Source organism: Ceratotherium simum, chromosome 13 (assembly GCF_057802395.1).
Source record: "Ceratotherium simum simum isolate JZ-2026a chromosome 13, ASM5780239v1, whole genome shotgun sequence".
In the NCBI taxonomy this organism is placed as follows: Eukaryota; Metazoa; Chordata; class Mammalia; order Perissodactyla; family Rhinocerotidae; genus Ceratotherium; species Ceratotherium simum.
In genome coordinates this window covers 20,547,695-20,565,307 of record NC_141912.1, presented here as the reverse complement: position 1 = coordinate 20,565,307, position 17,613 = coordinate 20,547,695, and the positions used below count along the sequence as shown (strand labels likewise).

At 41.0% G+C, this 17,613-nt stretch overlaps 1 long non-coding RNA gene across 10 annotated transcripts in view; it reads right to left on the bottom strand.

Annotated features, from left to right (window-relative positions):
• Positions 1-538: 538 nt before the first annotated feature.
• Positions 539-17,613, bottom strand: part of LOC147915384 (uncharacterized) — a 388,885-nt gene continuing 371,810 nt past the window's right edge. For all 10 annotated transcript variants that reach the window (XR_015553987.1, XR_015553980.1, XR_015553983.1 and 7 more), the window contains one exon: positions 539-2,296. This is a non-coding gene — a long non-coding RNA (uncharacterized LOC147915384). The remainder of the gene's footprint in view (positions 2,297-17,613) is intronic.

The window sequence follows — 17,613 nt, the reverse complement described above, 5'->3', positions numbered from 1 at the left end:
TCTTGCACGACTAATCGGCATCTTTACGGGTTCATAGTTTTCATTTAATGAACATATCTCCCCCAACAAATTGATAATTCAGCCTACATTTATGCAGAATTCAGCAAGTCTTATACGTGTCATCCATCAGTATTTGATTTACAAATACAGAAAATTCTCTAATCCATTTGCCCTTGTTTGAACTGGGTTTGATAACTTAGTTATGACTATCTTCTTCACTTTGTGGCACACATCACATAGTTATTCTTGGAGAGACACAGTCACTGACGCAACCATGAACCGCTAATTACAAGCTGCTGACATTCTGCTTGTCTATGCAGCTTTGAAGTTCTAAGTCTGTTTTTCTATGTGCTTGTGCTCAGCTTCATTCTCTTTCCGTAACCCCCCACCTCCATTATTCCCTTTCCACTTTAAGCCTTTCTAGATTCACTCTAGGACTATCTGGAGAAAGCGGTAAGAGCGATCAGATTCTCCAACTTGCTTTCTTTCCATTCCTTCCCTACTCCTCATGCACACGGATCTACAGTTTGCAAGTACAGTAATAAGATCCCCACCCAGCCCCACCCGCAGGAATGCATCAACAGCTGGCCAAACATAATCCAACACAGAGCAGCCTTTGTAGAAATAGTAACAAACAGTGGAAAGGCCAGACGGGCGTCCCAGAAGAGCTCCCCATGACAACTGGGAAAGCTCCTCATCCCCAGCTTTGAGCTGACTCTACCAAGCTAGGGTTGGAGCACCACAGCTCACTCATCTGAATCCATAATAAGCCTCAAGTGCCTCCCCCAACCTCACCAGAGGCTATTCCCAGGGCACTGGCCTCTCCATACAGCAAGTTAGATGCACGCTTTCTCTACACGCACTGACTATGGCGATACTCTGCCACACGGCTCACACCCTGCGAAATGCAACACCCCAAACTCCCAAATCACATGAACAGCATTGGCACCTGTACTAACCATCTAGCTGCAAGCTGGTAGGACTACCTCTCTTCCTTAGAAAAGGATTTCTTTTTTCAATTATAGGCTGATCCTGGAATTCTAAAACATGTAAATATAACACTGCCTTCATCTCCATTGAACATTTAGCATCTGAAGCCTGTGGTAGCCAGCTGGTCTCAAAGTCATCTGGGATACATTTATTTTGATTAAATTGATCAGATTTCTATTTACAGGATAGAATTTTTCACCATACTGAATACAGCTGTGTTTACAGGGATTTGTAGAAGAAGCAGAAAACAAAACCCCACAATCGGTCCCAGCAAAGCACAGAGCACTCAGAACTTCAAGGAGTTAAAGCTGAGGGGGCTTGCTTTCACAGTAACAAGAAAATTCTGCATGCAGCTGCCTTGGCTATGCTCTCTAGCTAGTCAGGAAATGGGTGTTGAGCTGAAGCTGAAAATACAAGATGCAATCAAGCCCGATCCAGCAATGTGACAGACTTCCTGTGTAAAATGGTTAGAAATCTCTTCTTTTTCATGTCTCTACATGCATGCACATGCATTTAAATCCATGCTGCCAGGCTGCTATTTTCTCTGGGGACACTGGTACAGTCACCGAGCCCATCAGTTTCTTCCTTGACAGCACCGGGGCCATCCACACTACAATTTACAGTTCTTCCATCCATGTACTGGGTTATAAATTATGCCATCCTCCCTAGAATGAGAATGCAGAGTGAGCGGCAGACAGTCTAACGGCATTCGGCATCTCCTCTTTCTTTTCATGCGCTCCCTGACTCTGCCTTTCACCAGCTCTGCCTCCTCAGGCAGATACGTCAGATACCTGCTTTATCCATCTTCAGTTCCACTCTCAGGTAAAATGCCACCACAGCTCGGCATGGGTTTCCCCCCCAGACTAATCCCTGGGAGCAGCCGGAGCTGGGTGCCCACGGCAGGGGCTGCTGCTGCCCTTGCCCGGCGGAGGATCGGTGGGCATTGGATGGATAGTATTCCTAACGTCCCCTTCCCCGGTCCTTGGCGTCCTTTCTATCCATCCCACCCCGGGTCTTCTGCAGGTTCACCCTGTCCTCCAAGTCCCCTCATCCAGCAGCGAGGGGGCCCTGGCCAGAGCTCCATGAGCAGGTCCTTCTTCCGCACTGCGCAGACCACCGACTCGGGTTCGGATGCACCACGGTGAAGCCAAGGCGGGGAGACAGCAGAAGCAGCTCAGGTAACCAGGGGAAGCTTGGCGTGCCCACAGCGATGCAGCCCTGGAACTGTGAGGCAAGATGGTCTGGCTTCAGAATTAAAAAAAAAAAAAAGAAAAGAAACACAAAACAGCGCAGCTCAGCTCGGTGCCTGTGGGGGTGGAAAAAACAGACACAAACCATAAAAAAGCACGAGTTAAAATCAAATTTCAAAAAAAAAGGAATACATAGATCAGAGTACTTCATGCGACTTTTATTTCTGCCATTTCTCGGTTTATGGGCCTCCCCGCCCCCTCCAAAATCTCTTCTGTCCCTGAACGCTACTGTCCATGAGTGCCGAGTCACAAAGGCTCTTGCTCCAAAGTGCTGCAGACCCAGCATCACATGAGAAACCACATGACAAGTGGAGTCGGCTGCTGATGTGGTCAACTATTTCGCTGAGGCGGTGGGGGCGGGGAGCAGGAGGGAGACACATCTCAAGCGAGACATGCCCCTCTCACGCTGCCAGGAAGAAATTTCCTTAAAAGAACAATGAAAAGAATGTATCTCTGAAGAAAAGCTTGTGAACGCACATATACTTTTATACATGCACACTTACATAAACTAAAGAGCCCATGGATACTTGAAGACATGTTGAGGATGCTGTACCGCGGACACTAGCTGGATGGCAGCAATATTATTTCTAGTTTGTATTAGTCAAAGCTGATTCCACTTAAGTAGATTCCTGAAAAGCACACACCATGTCTGCATAGCATGATCAGGCTTGGAAAACCAATTCTATTATCTCTCCCTGCAATCTGTATCTGAACCTCCATTCTGAATAATTTATTTTTAGACTAATAAGATGCTTGCCAAGACCGCTCCCTTTCTTCGGCGAGTGGTGCAGGCAATATTCACCCAAGTGGGAAAAGCTTGTTCCTTTGTAGGGAAAAGAGACAAGACGGTTTTCATCATTTTCAAAAAATGCAACTTCTTATTTAAAGGCATACAAACACATCATAAAGTTCTCCCGCAAATAATCGTTAAAAACAAGCGAAATGTTTCTGCTTCATTGAATTGACATGCCTCTTATTTGCAGTTTGGCATCTCATGCTGGCAAATGGTAGTGATATTTTTCGAACGCTGTTCATGGCTGCAGCTAGAGCCCTTAAGCCACACAGATATTGCTACTTCTCAGCAGGGCGAGAGCAAACAATTGCTTTCCGGAGCACCTCTCTGCAGAGGTGCTGCTCTGCCAGCTCCATTTTACTATCTACATTAAGGCATGTAGGAGAGAGATGGCTTCAGGGTCTTGCAGATTCCGTCACTCATCCTGGAATTAAACAAGTTGCCTATTTGGGACCTACAGTCCATGATGTGACACGTATGCCTTTTTAGAAAAATTGATCATGCCAGCTAACTAGAACCAGAGAATTGTTAAACAGGCAGCGAGAACTGTCCACAACCTGCCTTATTCGACTGTGTAGATATCAAGGTAAGTGGCAATTAATTCATTCAAGATGCACTTATTAGCCTCCAATTGTGTGCGTGTGTCAGGAACTGTTCTAGATGCTGGGGATCCAGTGGTGAGCAAGGTGGGCATGGTTTCCGCCATCATGGAACTCATAGTCTCGTAAATACACGTATCTTTTTTCCTTTGAAGACGACCTTCTCCCAGTTTGGATACTCCAAAGTTATGCAAGGAAGAAACCCAGCTGTCACTTTTTCACTCTCCTCACCATCATCCTCATAGAGAATTCCCAAGTCCTGTGGATTCTTTCCTTACAAACTAACCTTGAACTTAAGACTTCCTCTCCATTCATGCTCAGGCACTCATGCTCTCACACTCAACAATCTTCTCTCTGGTCTCCCTCTTTTCGTTCCAGTCCATCTGGCAGCCTGCCACCAAACTAATCCTACTAGACACCATGTCAATGATGTCCAGAACCCCTATCCAGATGGTCTGAAAAACCCTCTGTCCAAAACTGAAGATGGGTCATTATTTCTTCACATTCATATGCTACCAGTAAAGACACCAAATTAGTATCTGATTGTACATTATTTAAATAGACGTCTATTCCTGATCCTCTGAATACATAATCCACTGAGTTAGAAGAAAAACATAATTTTGGCTTACTTTTGTTCGTAACTAGGCATAAAGCACTGTAAGGGAAACAAAGACACACGAGGCACTGTCCCTGCCCTCAGAGAATGTATAATCTATGGAACCTCTGCTACTTTTTCTATTGGCACTAACCATTTACTATCTTGAATTGCTAGCTATCCAAGTTTTATTGCCTATAAAAACAATAAATAGGTCTAAATCTGTCTGCTAAACGAGCATTGGATAAGTAGTGCCATAGAAGGGCTGAGAGGGGAAGGATTACTTCTGCCTAAATGTCAGGAAAGGTCCCCAAAGAACCCTGGGGTTGGCAGTGAGCTATGAAGTGTCTGGCCAGGGTAGGGGGTGGAGTTTGGGTCATAACAATAATAGCAACAGCAATAGCAAAACACTAGCGCTTATTCTGTGCCAGGGTCTCTTGTAAGCATTTTACATCCGTGAAGCCACTGCATCTTAATAATCCTATGAGGGAAGTATTGCTTTAATAAGCTATTTTTAATGATATAGAAGAGAAGCACAAAGGAGAGGTTAAGTAATTCGGCCAACACCGCACAGCAAGTAAGTGGTAAAGCACTTCTGGTCCCTGAGCACATCTTCTTAACCACCAAGCTGTACTGCCTTAGAGTTGGAAAACCAGTGGGAGGGAAAGCAGAGAGCTGAGACTACGTAACTATGCCTGAAGGTGCAAGAAGGGATCAATTTAGTTCAAGTAGGGTATTAGTTTTGTAGAAGTGGGACTAGATTGAGGAAAGCCACATTGTAAGACTAAGGCATTTACCCTCATAATAAGCCATGGGAACAACCAAATTGTAGGAGAATGAGTCTGGTAGCCATGATTCAGACTAACAGAGGGAGGAGGGAGACTGGATACAAGGAAAGTAATAAAGAGGCTCCTGCAATAGCCTGACTAAAAGGGGATGGTGCCTGAACTCTGGTAGTAGTAGCAGAAAAATTGAGATGGGTTCTGGAGGCTTTATGAAGAAAGAAATGACATTACTGAGGTATTCTTGGGGAATGGGGAGAATGATGATAGCAAAGTTGACTGCACAGTTTTTTTAAGCCCGGATAAGTAAAGAAAGCAATTCCTTGAGCTTAGAAGTTGTGTCATTAATCTCTGTTTCTCCAGTAGCTAGCATAACGCTTGACACATTTTTAAAAAATGATGAATGAATCAAAGTAATGGAGGTAGAAATGGGAAAATTAAAAGCAATGCTACATATAAGAAAAAACTATAGAGAATTTAGTATTTCATAGGACATCCAAATGGAAAGGACCATCATGAAATTATATGCATAGAAATAGAATTTTCTCTTTCCACTTTTGGCCCAGATTTTTGATGATACCTGCTTTCTCCCACCACACAACTCCGATGCTCCTCTTCAGGCCTATTTAGATCAGGGGGTGCTCGCTCTGCTCTGCTCCAGCCACTTCAATCTTTGCCCACCACCTGCAGACCCATCCCATCCAGGTCTAGCTCCTAATCCAAATGCTACATTTACCAAAGCAATAAAATAAGTATGCTAACATACTTTACCATTCTCTTATATAAATCAAAGGGAGAAACCACAGAAGTTTACCAGTCTTCTCACACAATTTTAGCTAACCAGAATGCTAAATTAACAAACATAGCTCATTTCTTAGGCAGTTAATGAAGGTTAATATGACATACTGCCTCTGGCTCTGGAAGTAAAAAGGGGTGTTATTGCCTCATATTATAGCTGGAAAAAAAAAGTGTTAATAATCTTTCTCATCAGCAGTAAAGAACTGGGCTTTTAATACATAGATATATTTTAGTAAAAGGCTAGTATATCATCTCTAAGTGGAGGTGAAGAGCAATGTTAGTTAACTAGGGCATTTCAAGAGCCTGCTTACATTCGAGACCAAAAAAAAAAAAAAAAAAAGAAAAAAAAATATGGTCAAAGCCAAATTTATTCATTCCCACGTTCTTGAAGGAAAAAAGAAAACAATGTGAAATTATTTGGGGAGTATTTTTATTTATATCACTTTAGGTTAATTCTAATAATTAAATGTTAAGAAAACTTGGATCTCACAAATAAGTGATTTTGAGTAATGAGGCACTGTCTAGGCCCTTAAAGAGCTTACAATACCGTTACCCAGGAAGACACTTCCCCTTCCTTTGACAAAGGGGACCTACTGTTTTTGATGACAGTCAAGAATAGCAGAGGTTAGTAAAAAATGGATATGCCTTCTCGAAAGGAAGCCAACCCATCTAGGCCAATTTGAGGTCTTACCATAAAAGAAATAGCTTGGATGATATGAATACTCAATGAATGTGACTCTTAAGTCCCTTAAGTGAATAAGAATGCTACGCTTTATCTCTGCAATCCTGGGAAATATTAATGACGATAGTGATGATGGTGTAGAAGGTTCTATAGGCTTATTTAGTAGGTTGCTAGAGGACTTCAAATTGCATGCCGTGTTTCCTAACTTCCCCCAAATGGATGCTGAATTAAGATCAGCTCTTCACAAAGCAGAATGACAAAGTGACAAATTGCTAGCTGCTGGCAGAGCACTGATTTCCCCTCTTTCTGTTACCCAGTATTATTACCCTGGTCCATGTTATAGGGGCCAAACAGCAATTTTAAGGTGGAAGGACCGTGTTTGTTCACCTGTGAGTGGTTTGACCTTACACTTTGCCGAGCACTGTCAGGAAGTCAGTTTTTCCATGCTCTTTACAGTAAACAAAGACAGTGTGGCTGGGCTCCAAATGTTACAGAAGGTCAGGAACCAAACTGCCTCAAAGACAAAGACCGCTTCCAGAAATTGAAACACAAAATAGATGTGAGCACCATCAACATTCCAAACTGTGCTCCTGTCCATTCTCAGTGTTTGGTTCAAACAATGTGACACACAGCCAGCATCGACGCATAACAGAAATATAATCATAAAACCCCAGGTGCTGGAAAGCACCTTAAAGGTCATCTGGTCCAACAGCAAATCTGAATTGTGAATGCTGCCCTTTAAAAGCTCTCCTCCATGCAACCATCCAGGTTCAGAGGGAACACCTCCAGTGGCTGAAAACACAGTGCCCTGGGAGGGAGACAGGCCATTCCATCTTTTGAATGCAATAGGCTGATTATTTAAAAGCCCTGAGCCAAGAGGTCTGATTCCATAGTAGTTGAGAAGCCTCACTGTGGCTTGTTTACCGGCCCTCAATTTAGAAGTTTGGGAGCTCAAGTCTAGTATTCCACACAACGGTCCTTCAAATATTAGAGGGAATCTGTCATCACCCACTCAGAAGTTTCTTCCCTTCACAAAATATTTGCAGTGTCTTTAGCCACTACTCTGTGACGTCTACTCTATGCAACATCCCATTTCCAAGCCTATGAATACATTCCAGCTGATCAGTAGCTCTTTGAACAATGTGTCACACAAAACAGAACACAAGGTCCCACAGTGTGGCCACACAAAGGAAACTGTACTCTCACCTCCATCGTTCTAAGAGACCAGATCTCAATTAGTGTAGATAACCTGCCTTTGCTTTCCTGGGGGAGCAAATCACATTGGTGATGCATTGGGCTTACCTATGCCTTTGTTCATACATGTTCTACCTAAATCACATCGCTGCCATCATCAGATAGTGACTTTGTGCAATTATTTGACCGTTTTTGTTTTGTTGTTGTTTTTTGGTTGCCACGTATGATCAGATTCTATGGTATTAAAAACGTAAATAAAAAGGAAAGGAGAAGTGGTAAACCATCCTTGAAGGAATCATGAATGTATGTGTAAATACACCTGTCTCCTTCTCGGGAAGATGTAATACTCAAGACGACATGAGTTGTTAGAAGGCAATGAGTACACCTTCTGTTTTTCCTACATCACAGCAGCACTGCATTGAATGAAACATCTCTGATTAGGTAAAACAGCCTGGCGTAGTAGGAAGAATACCGGACTGAAGTCAAAAGCTCTGGGTCTGGTACCCATTTTGCCAGGAACTATCTTTTTATTTGCTATATGACCATAGGTGAGCCATTTATTTTTATCCAGACCTTACTTTCTTCAGCTGCAAAGTGACAACCTTGACAATATGCACCCTGAGCTACACAACACTCAAACAGCTTATGTTTATGTGGAATTTTAATTAAATTTCTAAAATCTATTTTCTAATACAATGGCATAAATAAAATATTAACACTTGGCTAAAGTTTCCTAGAGACTTTCATTGCAATTAGATAAGTTTTATGTTAAATTGTCTCAAAACAAGTGACTGGCATATTCATGAATCAAAAAGTTCATATGCTCAGAGTTGTATTTAAAAGAATATGCCAATTAGATAAATGAGGTAAGTCGGACTGCGGGTCCTGGAATCTTTACCCTCTGATAAAATAACAGTTTTGAACAAGTGAACCAATTACTGAGATTCTTGGGGTAAGGAATAAAATAAATGTCATAATGTGATATCATCGCTTTCTCATAATCCAAATGTCTTCTGAAAATGTCTTTAATTAACTAAACAGAGAGAACCTTTAGGTTGAAAAGATCTGATTTCTTTCACATTTTTTAACTACAGCCATGACAGAGTTGCTTGGTGTCAATCATCAGTTTTCACAATGGGAATACTATTCACATTCTTAGAAGGGAGGGAATGATGGCATATGGTCATAACAGAAGAACAGCTCATCTTGAGATCTTTGTTAGAGTAAAAATAACTCCATGATGAGATTCTAAGACACATCCAACCCTCCTAACATTAACCTGACAGAGCACAATAGTTGAACTTTTTGCTAAGTACGTTATTAGACAATGCAATTTTTCTCTTAGATGAAAAAAACTAAAACTAAAAATTGGAAAGGAGGGCTTGATTTTCTGGAAATCAGAGCCCAGTTTTGGCCCAGACTTTCTTTGTGCATGTCTCTTCACCGTTCTGGCCTCCACATCATCCTCTGTAAAGCAAGGCGGTCTCTGAGTGTCCAGGCTCTAATACTCTCTACTTATGTGTCAGAGGCTTTTTTGGTTTTTTAAGGTCTTCTGTTTTCAACACGTATACTATCCTAGCTGTCTATGATCCTGGAGATCCATAAGTCATATTGTCTCATTCTTAGAAGCTTCATCCTAGAGCCCCTAGTGCAACAATATTGTCTCAGTTTCAAATCACTTTCTGGGAGCCAGGCAGAGAGTTCTCAAGCTGAGACCCTGGGCTTAAGTAACAAGGGTCATGCAGCACATCAGAGAGCCTGAACGAGAAGCCACAGCTGTGTGATGCACGTGTAGTCCGGACATAGGCAGCGTTGGGGAGACAGACTGATGCTTTTTGGCACTTGCAAAATATACCTAGGTAGCAAATTGTTACATAATTAAGTGCCTAATAGTATTTGAAATAAACAAAACTTGTAAACACTAGCTTTATCACCAATATATAGTGGAGACTCCAAAATGCAATTTGCACAAATGACCACATCTCCATTCAAGTAGTGAGGCCGACTTTTAGAGGAAATTTTAAAGTAATTGAAATGGCCGTGTTTTAGGATGCCAACTGCATACAGATATATCATTGGCTGCTAAAGCAGTGAAGCTTTCTCAGACAATAGAGGAGACAGGTATACACCCGAGACTTAGTTAGATGGAGCATCTCATTGGAGCATGGCTCCCCTGCATCTGATGGTCTTTTCCACAAGTCCCTCAAGATCAGTGCCATAGTGTTACGGTGTCTTTAAGAATGTAAAAATATGGGGGCTGGCCCCATGGTGTAGTGGTTAAGTTTGGCATGCTCTGCTTCAGTGGCCCAGGTTCTTGGGTTCGGATCCCGGGTGTGGACCTACACCACTCGTCAGCCATGCTGTTGCGGCGACCCACATACAAAGTGGAGGAAGACTGGCACAGATGTTAGTTCAGGGTGAATCTTCCTCAGAAAAAAAAAAAAAAAAAGTAAAAATATGGAAGTGAAAAAAAGACTGCCAGAATCAGAAAGAAAAAAGATGTTTATTTTTCCTTCATTTGCCTGAATGTATGGTTTAAGTAGAATTCATCCCATCAGGTCAATAATTCAATTACGCTTTAAAAAAAAATTCTAGAACATGAGAGATATTCTGCTGGATTTTTTTTTTTTTTTTTTTTTTTGCTGAGGAAGATTCACCTTGAGCTAACATCCATTGCCAATCTTCCTCTCTTATTCCTTTTATGTGAGCTGCCCCCACAGCATACCTGCTAACAGACGAGTGGTGTAGGTCTGCGCCTGGGAACCAAACCCAGCCCGCCAAAGCAGAGCGTGCAGAACTTAACCACTAGGCCACTGGGGCTGGACCTCTGTATGACTTTTTTTTTTTTTTGTGAGGAAGATCAGCCCTGAGCTAACATCCATGCTAATCCTCCCCTTTTTGCTGAGGAAGACCGGCTCTGAGCTAACATCTATTGCCAATTCTCCTCTTTTTTTTTTTCCCCAAAGCCCCAGTAGATAGTTGTATGTCACAGCTGCACATCCTTCTAGGTGCTGTATGTGGGACGCGGCCTCAGCATGGCTGGAGAAGTGGTGCGTCGGTACACACCCGGGATCTGAACCCCGGCCGCCAGTAGCAGAGCGCGCGCACTTAACCGCTAAGCCACGGGGCTGGCCTTACATTACTTTTTTTAAGTGAACTGTGGCTCAATGATTGATTTTTTCTTCATGAAAATAATTCAGTTTTATATTAAACACTGGTTCTTGACACTTTCCCTCTCAAGTACACACATATTTTATATGTAGATTGATATTATGTGTATATATTTCATTAAGATTATAAAGTTATATAATTTATGTAATTATACACATTTATTTTGTAATTATACAAATTTATGAAATTATACAAATATATAGAAGAGAGATTGTCAACATAGATCATTCACTTAAATTTATAAAGTTGGCTCTAATTTTTGATAAACTAATTCAAAAGACAAAGGTTTGTTATTACTGAGGATAGTCAAAAGAATATTTTTTTGCAGAACCTAAAGAAAATTTTTAAATAATTATTCAAAAATGTTCATATATCAACACAATGGTATGACTACTTTAAAAGGACAAACTTTTATTTGTATTAGTATACTAAAATGATAAAGGTGAGCCTATTACTAGGAAGTTACTGAGGCTGTAACAAGCCACATCTATCAGTAAGATTATCTAACGTAGTAAATGTTGTGAAACCTTGGGAAAGGAATAATTCTAATATTGCACATTTAATTATTACTTAATACATGCTAGGCAGTGCTCTGAGCCTTCCACATTTAATCCTCACAAGGAAACCTATGTGAGTTAGGTACTATTTTTCTTCCCATTTTACAGATGAGGAAACAGCAGCAACAGAGATGTTAAGTAACTTGACCAAGGCCACACAGCTAATAAGTGGGGGAGCCAGGCTACAAATTCAGTCAGTTGGGCTCCAGGGTGCTTGCAGCAGAGTCCATTACTCTGCCTCACATCTCTTCCTTCTTTCTCTCCTCTCCCATCTGACCCCAGACACAGCAAATACAAATCCAAGGCAGAGTCCACTCTTGGGTCTGCCCAGCTCTTCACGTTATAAAAACGACAGACAGCAAAATGCAAGGAAGCAAATATAACATTTCTAATGACATGTTTACACTTGAACAGTGAGAACTATTCAAATAACATCCTACAAAGTTTTAAGGAAAATTAAAGCAAGGTACAAAAGTTGACAAGTTTGCTCATACCACAGAGAGTGACTAGAAAAACATGTGAATGGATAAATCAACATGTGGGGCTGAGACATGGCTGGCAACAGTGGAGAGCCAGCTAGAAGGAGCTAGATAAGGAGAAGGTGAGGTAGATAAACCAAATCAAATAATCATACTGACGACAGTGAGTATTTATAAAGCATCGATGACATAGAATCAAGCTTTCTAGAGGAGCTTTAGAAACATTTTATCTAACTTTTATAATAACTCTTCAAGTCCACTATTATTATTGTCATTTTACAGATGAAGAAACTGAGCCTCAGAGATTAAGTAACGTCCTCAAGATGAAAAATCTAACAAACGACTGAGGCAAGATTCACACCTTACTCTGTTTGATTCTAAAGCTTGTGCTCTTGAGATTAGACCTAGCACAACAGTTCAAGTTCAAAGCAACATCTAAATGAAAAAAGATCAGGAAGGAGGTCTGAAGAAAAAAGACCAAACCCCGGGCATCTGGGTCATTAGGAATGGACCTTTGAGCGGCATCAGGATCACAGGATCACAGAGCAGAGCTGCTTGCTCTTTGGCGATGGGCATCAGTCCCACGCCTGCTGAAAGTAAATGCCATCTCTGATGGGAATCAGAGTTGCCTGGGTCATCTCAGAGCTAAACAAATGAAATTAGCCGCTGCAAAGCCTTTTGGGAGTTAATCAGAGTGTAAGTAAACACATAACCATATAGCAGGAGCTCTGATAAAGTCTGAAAACAAGGGGACTTAGACTACTTAGGAGAAACGACCAAGATGCAAATGAGAACTCAAATAAACTGGGGCAAGCTATAGCACAGAGCCACATCTGTGATGGACTAAGTACGATGGGCCACAGACAAAAGGATGGTGAATTCTAGATAATAAGAAATGTTGATGAGATGGAAGAACCACCTGTTTTATGTAAAGCTCCAAATAACCAGATCACAGTGGACAGCCACTCAAATCATGCCTTCATAATACAGAGTATTATTGAGAATAACTCAATTCACAGGGAGCTTAAGGCGGCCAGTACTAGATAGCCTGTCAGGGAAAAGAGAACGATAATTACAGAAAAGAATCATATCCTCAGAAACACAAAAATTAATCAAACTAAGTTTGTAAAGTCTGTCTTACAGACACATTGTCTGGACTCATGCTCTCAAAAATACTGTTTTTGATTTTGTGCCAATTTATTTAGCTAATTTAATGGCTTTGTCCTGTTACTTCTAAACTAGATATACTCTGTGACTCATAACATCTTAGAATCTTTCTAGTTTCTTAAAGAATCTTAAGAAATTCATAATCACAAAACATTGAATTATTTCCCCCAAATTAAACAATGATGTAATGGTTTCTGTGCCTGTTATAGAAAAATCCACCTTATCACAATCACATTAAAAAATCTGAGTAACTCCAACTTGAGGTAATTCTTGATCAAACAAATAAAGCTGATGAGCAAATTCCATTAAACATTAAGATTAAATTGAAACACTTTATCACAGAAAAAAATTTTAATATTTTTTAAATTTTAGAATAGTTTTGTATAGGAAAATCAAAAAGATAGTACAGAAAGTTCCCAGTATCCCCTATTATTAACATCTTACATTTGTCACAATGAATCATTGACGCAATATTATTATTATTTTTTTGTGTGTGTGAGGAAGATCAGCCCTGAGCTAACATCCATGCTAATCCTCCTCTTTTTGCTGAGGAAGACCGGCTCTGAGCTAACATCTATTGCCAATCCTCCTCCTTTTTTTCCCCCAAAGCCCTAGTAGATGTATGTCATAGTTGCACATTCTTCTAGTTGCTGTATGTGGGATGCGGCCTCAGCATGGCCAGACAAGCGGTGTGTTGGTGCGCGCCCAGGATCCAAACCCGGGCCGCCAGTAGTGGAGCGCGTGCACTTAACTGCTAAGCCATGGGGCCGGCCCTGACACAATATTATTAACTAAAGTCCATATTTTACTCAGATTTCCTTAATTTTTACCTAATGTCCATTTTCTGTTCTAGGATCCCATGCAGGGCATCCCATTACATTTATCTGTCATGTGTCCTTAGGTGCCTGTTGGTTATGAGTTTCTTAGACTTTCCTTGTTTTTGATGATCTTGAGTGTTACTCGGGTATTGTGTAGAATGCCCTTCAATTTCGGTTGGTTTGATGTTTTCCTCATGGTTTGACTGGGGTTATGGGCTCTGGGGAGGAAAAGCACAGAGATGAAGTGGCACTGCCATTCTCATCACAGTATATTAAGTGTACGTACCATCCACATGCCTTATATTGTTGTGAACCTTCATCACCTGGATGTTAGGCAAGATTCTCACAGTCAAGTTATTCTTCCTCCTCACCCCACCCCACTCCCCCATACTGAGCTCTTTGGAAAGAATTCACTATGTGCAGCCCACACTAAGGAGTGGGGAGTTATGTCCCATCTACTTGTGGGCAGAATATCTACATAAATTATTTGGAATTCTTCTGCAAGGTATTATTATTTCTTCTCTCCCATTTATTTATTTATTTATTCAATCAATCACTTTTTTATATTAGTATAGATTCATGGATATTTATTTTATACTTCAGGCTATAATCCAATACCACCACAATAAATAAATTTTGAAAAGAGACTTATTCAAATTCATAGCTGAAATGGGCCTGCTACCTTTTTGTCTCCTGGAGGAGCAAAGAAATTGTGGGTGGAGCAAAGTACGTGGATGTCATGTCTTCATGTCTTGAAGACTAAGACACTAAGGATGATCAGGAGGACATTTCTACCATTCTATCTTACAGAGAAAATGGGGACATACCCTCTCATTCCCCAGGACTTCTCCCTTTATTTCTGATATAGCTAGGACAAAATTCAATATATAGTCACTGGCTTCAAAGTTAAGCATGACTTGGTTACTGAAATTCTTACAACAGATGCTGGGTCAATACCTCACTCTCTTAGAAATAACTTTAATGATATAAGTGGGTATCACACAATCCAATATACTGACTATGTGTATTTCAGGTGTAATTGTGAAAAACATTTGCCCCTTTAAAATTGTTTAAAAGATAGATAGGGTAATACTTGGAGGTATAGAAATATAATTGGGAGTTATAGGAGTATAGTAAATATTTTAGGAACTTACTACATATCATTCATTAGCACAAAGTAACTTTAGGCATAAAATGTGTGACAAGACTCCATAATAAAGAAAAAGTACATGAAAGCCGTGGGACGGAAAGACATAGAACACAGTATAGACTGGAAGGAAATAAAGACAGTAAAAAGTAGATTTTATTCATTCATTCAACAAATATTTACAGAGCACCTGCTATCAGTCAGCAACCATGATAAAGGCTGCATATATGACACTGAGTAAAAACAGTTACAGATTTTACTCTCATATAGTGTGTTGGGAAGATAGTCATTAATCAAATAATAGCACTATTGAAACTTGTGCAGGAAAGGAATAACTCAGCAGCAGCCTGGTTATTCTGCAAACCCTGCACATTCCCCAAATCTTCAGGAGTGGCCCTTGGCTTGGCACTTGGGAGATGACCTCTCAGTCCTTGGAGTATCCTACCAGATAAGCATGTCTTTGTAAGCCTGAGGCCTTGGGCCACACCAGGTAATCTATACTAACAGTGGGATTTATGATGAACACCTGTTTTTGTATGCAGGTGGCTTTGGTCCACCCAATATCAGTTTGACCTCCAGGGGGCTGGAGACTGAGTAGCTAAAGTGCTGCATGAACTACAGGACTGACCCCCAGTAAAAGCCCTGGACACCAAGGCTCAAGTGAGCTTCCCTGGTTGGCAACAGTTGGCATACGCTGTCACACATCATTGCCAAGAGAATCAAGTGCCGCACGTGCTACTCCACTGGGGGGAGACAACTGGAAGCTTATGCCTGGCCTCTCTCGCACTCCACCCACGCACCTTTTCCCTTTGCTGATTTTAATCTGTCTCATTTCACTGTAATAAACCATAACAGTGAGTCTAACAGCTTTCCTAAATTCTTTGAGTCCTTCAGGCAAATAACTGGGCCTGAAGGTGCTCTTGGAGACCCCCAAGACTAAACTACAATGAAAAATTGAGGCACTCTGAAAGAGAAGAATATAGTTTGGGGGAGTTTATAGCATAGTCACTTGAAGTAGACCAGGAGGTCAGGGAAGGCTTTCCTGAAGAAGTGATGTTTGAGCTGAGATCTACCAGATGCATAAGAATTTATTAGTGAACAGGGCAGCAGCAGGTAGAGCTTTCCAGCATGGGAAAGTACATGCACAAAAGTCTCTGGTAGGGGAAAGCAGAGTGTATGTAACAGCTGAAAGTGGACTGGAGCACAGGGATGGCAGATGGGTTGGAGAGTCCTCAGAGGTTGGGACTGGTAGACCATGTGAAGGACTTTGGTCATGATCCTAAGAGTAATGGGAAGCCATGGAAAGGTTTGAAGCAAAGGGGAGATCGACACGTTGGCTTTTTAAAATGAGAATTCTGGCAATAGGGCAGAGAATTTACTGGGGTCGATGAATAGACAGAGTAAAAACAGAGAGACTTCTTTCTGTAGTACTCAAGATGAGAGATGATAGTATCTCTAGCTAAGGTTATGTCAGTGGAAATGTTGAGAAATGAAAGCTTTTAATAGAAATTTAGTGGGTCAAGTTGACGGGGCTTAGTGATAAACTGGAAATTAGAGTAAAGAAGGATCTTGAGGGGTGGGATCTACTTTTCTGGCTTGTGCAAGTGACACAATGGTTGAGCTACTCACTGAGGCAGGAAACACTAGGAGTACCAAGACTTTTTTTTGTGGGGATGAAGCACCAGAATACTATGCATTTGATCTTGGATACATTGACTTTGATGTGTCTTTAGAGCTGCAAGTGGTGATGTTTATAGGCAACTGAATACATACGTATGTAGACGATATAAATTCGGGTTTCATTCACAAATTATAACTACACCTAAACATTCAAGGGGCACCTGCTATTTGCCAGACATTGTAGTAAGCATTTTATGTATATGAACTCATTTTATCCTCACAACAACTAGATGAGGCAGATACTATAATTCTCCTTATTTAACATATAATGAAACTGTTAGAAGTTGAGTCGCTTGCCTAGTCACACAGCTGGGATATAAACCAAGGCACTCTGTCCCTGCTGCCTGTAGTCTTACTTGTCATGCTAAATCACCTCTCATAATAAGCCAAGGAAGGGTATGACTAATTTTGGAGATAGTAAGGGGTAAAACAGAAGAGGGATTTTGAGGATACCAATATTTAATAACTGATTAAATGCAGTGGAGATTGAGAACGTATTGCCAGAAATATGAAGAAAAAGAGGAGACTAAAATACTCCAGAAGCCAAGAGGACAGTGTTCAAAAAGAGGACATATATTTTTCAATGCTCTTAAGAAGTTTACTAAGAAGGGGACTATGGGATTGACAACAGAAGGTCATTGTCAACTTAGGAAAAGCTGTTTTGATGCAGTGACGAAGATGGAAACAAAACTGGAGAGAGGTGATTGGAAGGTAAGGAAATGAAGGCAGAGAAATGCTTTCAACAAATTTGGCTGTAAAGGGGAGAAAAGAAAACAATACCTGTAGGGGGACATGGAGTTAAGGAAGGGTTGGTTAGTTGGTCGTAAGATGAGAGAGCTTTAATCAAGTTTTAAAGTTAATGGAAAGGATCCAGTTGAAAGGGAGTAGTTGAGTATACATGAGAGAAAAGG